The 8,684-nt window shown below is 33.2% G+C and overlaps 1 protein-coding gene across 1 annotated transcript in view; it reads left to right on the top strand.

Annotated features, from left to right (window-relative positions):
- Positions 1-546: 546 nt before the first annotated feature.
- Positions 547-8,684, top strand: part of LOC143055022 (E3 ubiquitin-protein ligase DZIP3-like) — a 30,479-nt gene continuing 22,341 nt past the window's right edge. The window contains exon 1 of the mRNA XM_076228155.1: positions 547-674. The gene's annotated coding sequence lies outside the window, so the exon portion shown is untranslated. The remainder of the gene's footprint in view (positions 675-8,684) is intronic.

The following is an 8,684-nucleotide window of genomic DNA, read 5'->3' as shown; positions in this document are numbered from 1 at the left end:
TTATACTTTTACCTAAAATTATAGTTGAGGTCTCTCTTTATTCCTTAGCACATTTTGCAATAACAGGTAACCAAAGAAAATTTAAAGTACTTACTACTTATACCAATTATTGTTCTTTTGTTTGTTGATAACTCACATCAACCGTTGTTTTTCGATAGTGATACAATTGTTATTCAAAACAAATGTTTATTTAGTATGTATCAATATACATTTGAATATGTCCGGGACCGGGACAAATTTATCATCATATGAAGTATATGATGAATGTATAATATATGTAACTGCATTATATTTTTCCCTGTTTTTCTATTTCCTTTGTTTTTTAATTTTCGATACAGATTCACAATGATTGACATATTTTTAAATTTTCAGTTTTGAATGTGTTCTATATCTTTTCCGTATTAGTTCATTTGGGAAGTATCGGTAGACATATTCACTTACCTACCCATTGTTCTGCATACAATACTAGACATATTTAAATAGTTTTGAATGACGAAGTAGGAATGTATATATACGCATGCGCAACACATTTAGAGAAAGACACACTTCTTATTCATCTTTTATTTAGTAACGCGGACACATTATATAGTAATTCAGACGTGGGTAGTGATTGCAATGTTTCCTGCATTGTTATTTACAGATCCATATTTGAATCAGATATAACATGCCTTGAAGTAAGTAGTCTCATTTTTTTTCTTCAACTAAATTTGTTTTATAATGTTCACAGTAAGTACTAGTATAGTGTCTAGCTGAGAACGTGTGTTTTATCTTCTTTTTTAAGTGTTACGCTTTTTTTCTCGAGTGACTATGATAGATACAATTGAGAATGGACAAATTTAATCAATCAGACATCCATTCTTGTAAAACTTTAGAATATAATATAATCTTATATACAAGGTCTTACTATGTTACTAACGACTCTCTCTTCACAACCCATTTCAACTGACATGTACTTGTTTGTCTCACTAAGCCACACGGATACCCTCTTATTTTCATTTATTATTTGTGCTGCACAGAGAAGGACCTGTGTGTTCATACATTTTTAGCCATATACTCATTTAAGGCATGACTGTAATATGTTTTCTGTCTTTGAAAAAATAACATACAAAATGTTGTGCACACTAGAAAACCCGTATAGCAGGTTATTCAAAAGTGCTTGCCACATTATTTCTTGTTATTTCGTATAGGCAGAACCAATATTACAGTCATTTCTTATAATTCAATTCCTAATTCCATTTTAAACCGGAGTGAATCATGAAAAATCACTGATGACATCATGGTCTCATAACAAAATTATGTTTTTGAACTAATAAACAAAACGACGTCAACTAATCAGAAGACGCATCCAAAATTAAATCATTCTTCAATTCCCCGTGAAGGCATGCAGTTTTATAACGGTTTGTTATAAATTATGCCTAAAATGACTATTGAGCTGATGAGTACCGGCACAAATATTAAAAACAAAGTTAAGAGGGCGTCCGTTTGGCTTAGTGAGACACCCCAGTACACAACCGCGTCTGGTCAAAATGGAATTCGAAGAGAGAAGGAATGTCACGCTCCCTATGTGTAAATAAGTATAACAACAACTTGTTCTTGGGTCCAGCGGTGGCCTGTAACAAGCCAAATGTTTATCTCTATTCAATTTTTACCCATTTCCTTTTAGCATTCCGAATTGCCCTACCTTCATATCGGTGTCTAAGACCTTCCTGTTTTATTTATTGTTAGTTTGTTCTCATCCTAAACATGAATAACAAATTTGTCACTGGACATTAAGGGAACAATACTCAATCATTTCCAAAGTTGAACCTTAGATGGAGTTGTTATGTTTATTTTCATTTGGTAAATTAGCTCTTTAACTGTTTTTGATTCTGTTACTTTCCTGGAATTGTTTTTTTTTTTTTCATTAGGAATTCAGGATGAAAGTGAGACCAGAAAAACGCTTTAGACAACAAATATTATGAAGTATTATTTAATGTTGACAAGACATTTTATTCAAATTAAAGTCAGACGTATTGTCAATTAGAAAGAAGACAATGGTGGATTATGTTTCATATTTTAGTGTATTTACCTATTGTGACGTCGGACTCTGACTTCTTTAAAATGTATTAATGTGCGTATTGGTGTGTGTTTTTTTTTATTCTACATTAGCTAGAGGTATAAGTAAAGGGTTGACATCTCATAAAACATGTTGAAACCAACCGCATGTGTGCGCCTGTTCCATGTCAAGAGCATGTGGCCGTTGCATGTCTTGTGTGGTTTTTTTTAATTTAAGTCCTATTAACTGTTTTTGAGTTTAGTATGATGTCCATTTTTACTGCACTAGTATCAATTTGTTTTAGGTTCGATCTAAAGACTGTCTCTGGATCCTGAATTTTCTCGCTGTGTTGGACCCAATGGTTCATTTGGTTGGTTTCTGCTCTTAAAGAGGATTGTTGTCTCTTTGACATATTCCTCATTTCCATATTCTCTACACCGTACATGACTTATTCTCTTTTGTAGAATTTAAATATACTGGATTGTCAAGTAAATACACTGACATATTTTATGTTTCTCAATAATTTATCAATTTGAACTATTATATCTGTATCACTTGTTGCATATACATTAATCTTTAGTCTGCAATAAAACCATTTGTTTGGGTAAAATCAAAGACACAAATTTCTGACCGTGTTGTCGGACAGACTAAACAATAGCTAAACCGAAAATTTGTTTTTATATCAAGTAAAAAAACGAAAAATAGTCGTTAACTCCATCTTTCTTTCAAACCATGTTCATTTGTAGCCCTATATTAAAAAATGTAGATTCTTGTATTTACCCCTTTATTCTTGTTTATCAACAATGTATTTAATTTCGAATATACAAATAGTGTATTACTTTTGTATTTTACTTTGATATGATATTTTTAAAAATCAGAAATAGATTTTGTACAATAGGGTCACTACATGAATATTTGTGAATGTTAGTTAATTCCACAAGCAAACACATCAGTGTAAACAAACATTTTTGTAAAGCAAAACGTGCACAAATATTTTTGTCAAGGTGTCGATTCTAGTTGGAATCTTTTTATGAACTTGTGTAATATAATATATCCTTACACGCTAACATTGTGTTAGTTTTTGTATAAATGTGTAGTTGATATACAATAACACTGCACACTGATACATAGCATGTGTATACTTAATAATAGACTTTAGAAAAATTTACCAAGTGGACATTTCCTCAATAACATTATGCTTTACAAACTTTAAATCAAAATACAGCTTGGGCTATTGATTTGTGAGGCGTTGAAATAATGTTTAGAAGAAGATGATACACTTGTCGTCCGACAATGTTGATAGCTTCTCTTTTAAAATACCAGTAGATCATTTGTAAGAATATAATGTACTAAATATGTCCATGTAACACTAAACATTTCAAAAGGCAGGATTGTTGAGCGTTTTCTTTCTTTACTTAATTCATGGTTGGAATGAAATAGGTTGAAGTGCTTCGATTGAACGTTGATATACGTCGATTTAATGTGGTGGCAAATTAGGTAACGATTGAGGCAGTGTCGAGAGCATATTGTCTCGACTTTTGAATGCCACTTATCGGATTTTCATTTGCCGTACCCGCTATATCGTCAACTTATCATTAAACTAATAGATGTACCTTTCGTAAGGTGGATGTGACGATTGCTATCATTTAAAATGGTTAATGGAATATTGTCTTTTCCAATTACGTGCAAAAATATTACACGACTAGTCCGCATACATGGCTCTTTTATTAGTTTTAATTTTAACAGACATTTTAAAGTTTTACGGAACTGTGATGGGTCGTTTTATGCAAACTTTTCGAAGTTGAACTATCACATCCACTGTAAACAAATGCTGCATTTATTACTGTGTTATTAATGGTAAGTGTGGGAGTACTCAGATTTATCACTGAGCCCAATGTATCCGAAATACCTAGTCCAAATTTAAGATTGTCAGTTAACGGCGCTTGCACACATCCCTTGTATGTTTACTTTATCAATGTCGAGATAGGTGTTCTTTATAATCTTTCCAGTAACCAGCTGCTCACCCAAACCACGTAGCGTTCCGGTCTTCGAATCTTCGTTATTTGTTTATAATTAATTACTTATTCATCTTTAATAACAAGGACACAATATATAGTATTTTAGACGTGGTAGAAATTGAAAAGTCTCATTTTTGAATCAGATGTAAGTAGTCTTATCTTTTTTCTTCAACTTTTTTTGGCTAAGTGAGACATACAAGAAGATATCCACGTCCGAAATAAATGAGATATGATGCAAGAGAGTGCATGCTCGGTGCACGTAAATAAGCCTAACAACAACTTGTTTTGGGTCCAGTGGTTGCCTGCAGCAATACAATAACATTGATTACTGATACAGATCATATATCTACTTAATATTAGACTATAGAAAATATACCCAGTTGATGCCTCCTCAATAACATCATGCTTCTTAAAGTTTGACACCAAATAATAGTAATAATCTTTAAATCATTCGCCTTTGATTCGATGAGTGTCATATTTACAATTATTTGAGAGGCATTGAAATGCTGTTTAAAAGAAGAAGAATTAAATTGTCGTGATCACTGTAGATCATTTGTAACAATACAATAATGTCAAAATTATGTTCGTGTAATACTAAACGTTTTTAAAGGAAGGCTTTTTTTTGTATGTCTTTGTGATTTATTTATTTTTAACAATAACATCACGTATTTAAATTTTAAAACATTCTAAAAACCTTCCTAATACTTATTCTGTAAAATGATTCTAAAATTAAGTTCTCAACCCTTACATGCAACGTTGCTCTAAGACGGATTACGCTATTAAATTTGATCCTTTTTAGTCATCACGCTCTTTACTGTTTCGGTTTCGGTAAGAAGAAAATGAAAGAAAAAAAAATATAATTTTCAACATTTTTTGCCTACATTTTGGAACCGGAAGTAACTTTTTCGTCATGTATATATTGTTTCATCGTACTAAAGGAACAGTTATCTACGTTTTATCAAAACTTAATTTGGAATGATTTACGAAATGTAGCCTATTGGATATGACGCCATTTGTAAAATGAGCGGTGGCCATCTTGAAAAAATGGATTTTTCTTTTATGGTTAGAAGCTGATTTTTTTTTAAATTATCTTTTAGTCAACCTTTATTTCAAACGGCATGCGTGTATCATGATTTGAACAATTATTTTCATAATATCTCCTACTATATAGAAAGCGTTTGGTGAAAAAAAATGTCAATAAAGAACAAAAGTATGTTGTAATGTCACACGGATTCCAATTGTATCTTCATTCAACTCCACAACGAACCAAACAGTACACTTAAGTTGTATATACCCAATGCAATGTCCATACTATTGATTGGTTATACCAAATTACTCTGTTAAAAAGTCGTATCTGTCATCTCGGATTTTAATTAGTATTTTTAAAAGTTCAACTTATATTATTTTGTCCCTTTTCACTAACTCATTGACACCATCTATTGAAGAACTAACTTAAGATAAAATTGAAAATGTACCCGGAATTCACAGAGGGAAAATAATGACAAATATCCGTTATTAACACGTTCCCGCATTCTCTGGGACTAACAGAGGGAAAATAATGACAAATAATCGTCTATAACACGTTATAATTATTTGAATCACGCGATTAACATTTATTGCATACCCCATATAATTCTTTTCACAGCTCATTACAAAAATCTTTCTCGTATGCGGAAAACATATAAACAGTATGGTGAATGGTTAACACATATCTGGTCCTGAAAATAATAATTTACCAATTGAGACAATATCCCTAATGCGCCTTGAAATGAGGAACTCAAAAGTCACGTGTAAACAAAAAATAAATCTCTGTGTAGTGATATCTGACACATTTTCTATGATAAACAAATGACTGAGCTGAACCATTTGTGTTAATTTAGAAAGTAAGGGAACACAGAATAAATTTGTAAAAACTATGGAGTTATTAAATGTGTTTAAAGTATTAAACTTTTAAAGAACTTATTGTGTCAAAAATGGGATTTTTTACCATGAGGAGCCACATCGCAAAAGGATACTCGGGGTTTGCTAATTTACGGAAAAATGAATCACGTATTCCGAAAATTTAACCACATATGTAAACATTTCTCAGCTTCGAAACAAGCCATCATACTTATACAAGTTTATGATATGGGCTGAGCAACAGAAGGAAAACGTTACCATTACCGCCTATGTAGAAACAATTGCGCATATTGCCCCAATTGGTGCAATCCTTACCTGTACAGCAATCAAACTTGACACCAAGTCATTTGAACTGGTCAAAGTTAAACTGTAAAATGATTTAGGACCGTTCTTACATCCACAATCTAGTTAACCTGAAAAGCAGACTTTGTGTTATACTGTTTGTATGTCTGTCGAAAAGTTTATGCTGTGTATTTTTATGTAACTTGTTGATTTTCTTTGTGTATCTGTTGACTGGTGATTTGCTGTGAGTATTTCTGTATATCTCTGTGTATTGTTGATTTTCTGCATGTAGTTCTGTGGACTGTTGGTGTCCTAAGTGTACTCGTGTAGGCTATTGATTTGCTGTGTCTAATTCTGTATATTGGCTGTAGGTTTTTTGTCTGTTTAGTTTGCTATGTGTTTTTCTGTGTGTATTTCTGTAGACTGTTGTTTTTCTGTGTGTATTTCTGTAGACTAATGATTGTCTGTATGTTTATCTGTAGACTTTTGATCTGTTGTGTGTATTTCTGAGTATTTCTGTAGACTGTTAATTTTCTGTGTTTATTTATGTAGACTGTTGATTTGCTATATGATGGGTCTGGTGATAAGGTTGATTTTAATTCCCACTTTTGAGCAAATGCTATCATCAATAATTATTATGAATATGAACAGGGGATTTACCTTACTGCTGCTCTTCAGTGTCTTCAGCGGTTTACCAACTGATATGAACATGAATTATGATACCCTAGTGAAATCATTTGAAGAGCATTTTGCTCCTCCAAATCGGAACGAAGTATATAGAGATCAGTTGAAGGAGACACGATAGCTCGCAAGTGAAATCTTGCCAGAACTAGGACAAACTATACGGCTATAAGTAAACAACGCATACCTACTAGCACCAATGAAGACAAAGACACTTTAGCAAAGGACTATTTGTTTATGCATTACACGATAGTGAGATGAGGATAAACATTAAACAATCCAGACCGCAAAACTTAAACCAAGCAAATTGTTTACCTGTCGCACTTGAGGTGTTCTGCAAAGCAGAGAAAAGACAAGAGTTTATAAAACCTCAGATACGGGCTACGCATGCAGATGCTAGTATCCAAGAAATGTCTAAGAACGATAAGTTTACAGAAATGATGGATTCGTTTACAAAGCAATTATAATCACTTCGAATGGAGTGAATATTATTATTTTAAACGAATATGTAGGCTACAAAAGCAGGGCGGAAACGTCAATACAAGAACTATGAGAGTTGCTTCGCTAAGCCAGTGCATTCTTACACAAGAACACAGCGGAGAAAACAAATTAAATTGAAGGTAAAATAAATCAACGACAGAAGCAGGGGGATATATAAACGTAAGTATAGGATGCATAAAGTCCAGTTTTCAGGTAGACACAGGCACTGTCACTCTTATATCAAATAACTTATTCAATTTTTTGAGAGGGGTAGATATGTCAAAGCTAAATCAAGTGCTTCAAACTATTACGTCCGCTAACGAATTGAACTTTACGTTGCCGGAAAAGGAGAATTTCAATTTTGGATTGGTTAAAACATGTACTATAAGAGGCAGTAGTAGGGGATTTTGCTATTGACGGTATAATTAGTGATTAATTTACAAAAAGAACATATGGTTTGCCATAACCAAGTGATACCACTGAACTTCACTGTACAGATTGGTTGTTATAGTCTTCAACGACTGAACAACCAGTAACATAAAGATCGCCCAAACTGCATTTGCCTCCCAACGGAAACTGTTTCAATTTCGAAAACCTGGTGATTGTTCCAAATTAAAATTGAGAAAGGAAATGGTGAATGTTTCAAAGCGACAACAACCCGACCATAGAGCAGACAACAGCCGAGGCCACCAATTGGTCTTCACTGTAGCGAGAATTCCCGCACCTGCAGGTGTCCTTCAGCTGGCCCCTAAAAAATATGTATACTAGTACAGTGATAATGGACGGCATACTAAACTCCGAATTATACACAAGAAACTAAAACTTAAAACATACAAGACTAACAAAGGGCAGAGGCTCCTGACTTGGGACAGGCGCAAAAATGCGGCGGGGTTAAACATGTTTATGAGATCTCAACTCTCCGCCTATACCTCTAGCCAATGTAGAAAAGTAAACGCATTACAATACGGACATTAAAATTCAGTTCAAGAGAAATCCGAGTCCGATGTAAAAAGATGTAACAAAAGAAAATAAATAAAATGACAATAATACATACATAACAACAGACTATTGTCAGTTAACTGACATGCAGCTCCAAGCCTCAATTCAACTGATTGAAAGATTATGTCTTCATCATATGAATATCAGGTACAATCCCTCCCGTTAGGAGTTAGTATCATACTATCATAAAATATATGAGAAGAGCATTACCCGTGTCATGCCAACAACTGATTTTTAGAAATAGATGTGTTTAGTTCCGATGCAAAGACCCTATAAGCGAATCAATATTA

This window comes from Mytilus galloprovincialis, chromosome 12 (assembly GCF_965363235.1).
Source record: "Mytilus galloprovincialis chromosome 12, xbMytGall1.hap1.1, whole genome shotgun sequence".
NCBI lineage: Eukaryota > Metazoa > Mollusca > Bivalvia > Mytilida > Mytilidae > Mytilus > Mytilus galloprovincialis.
This window is presented reverse-complemented; position numbering and strand designations above follow the sequence as displayed.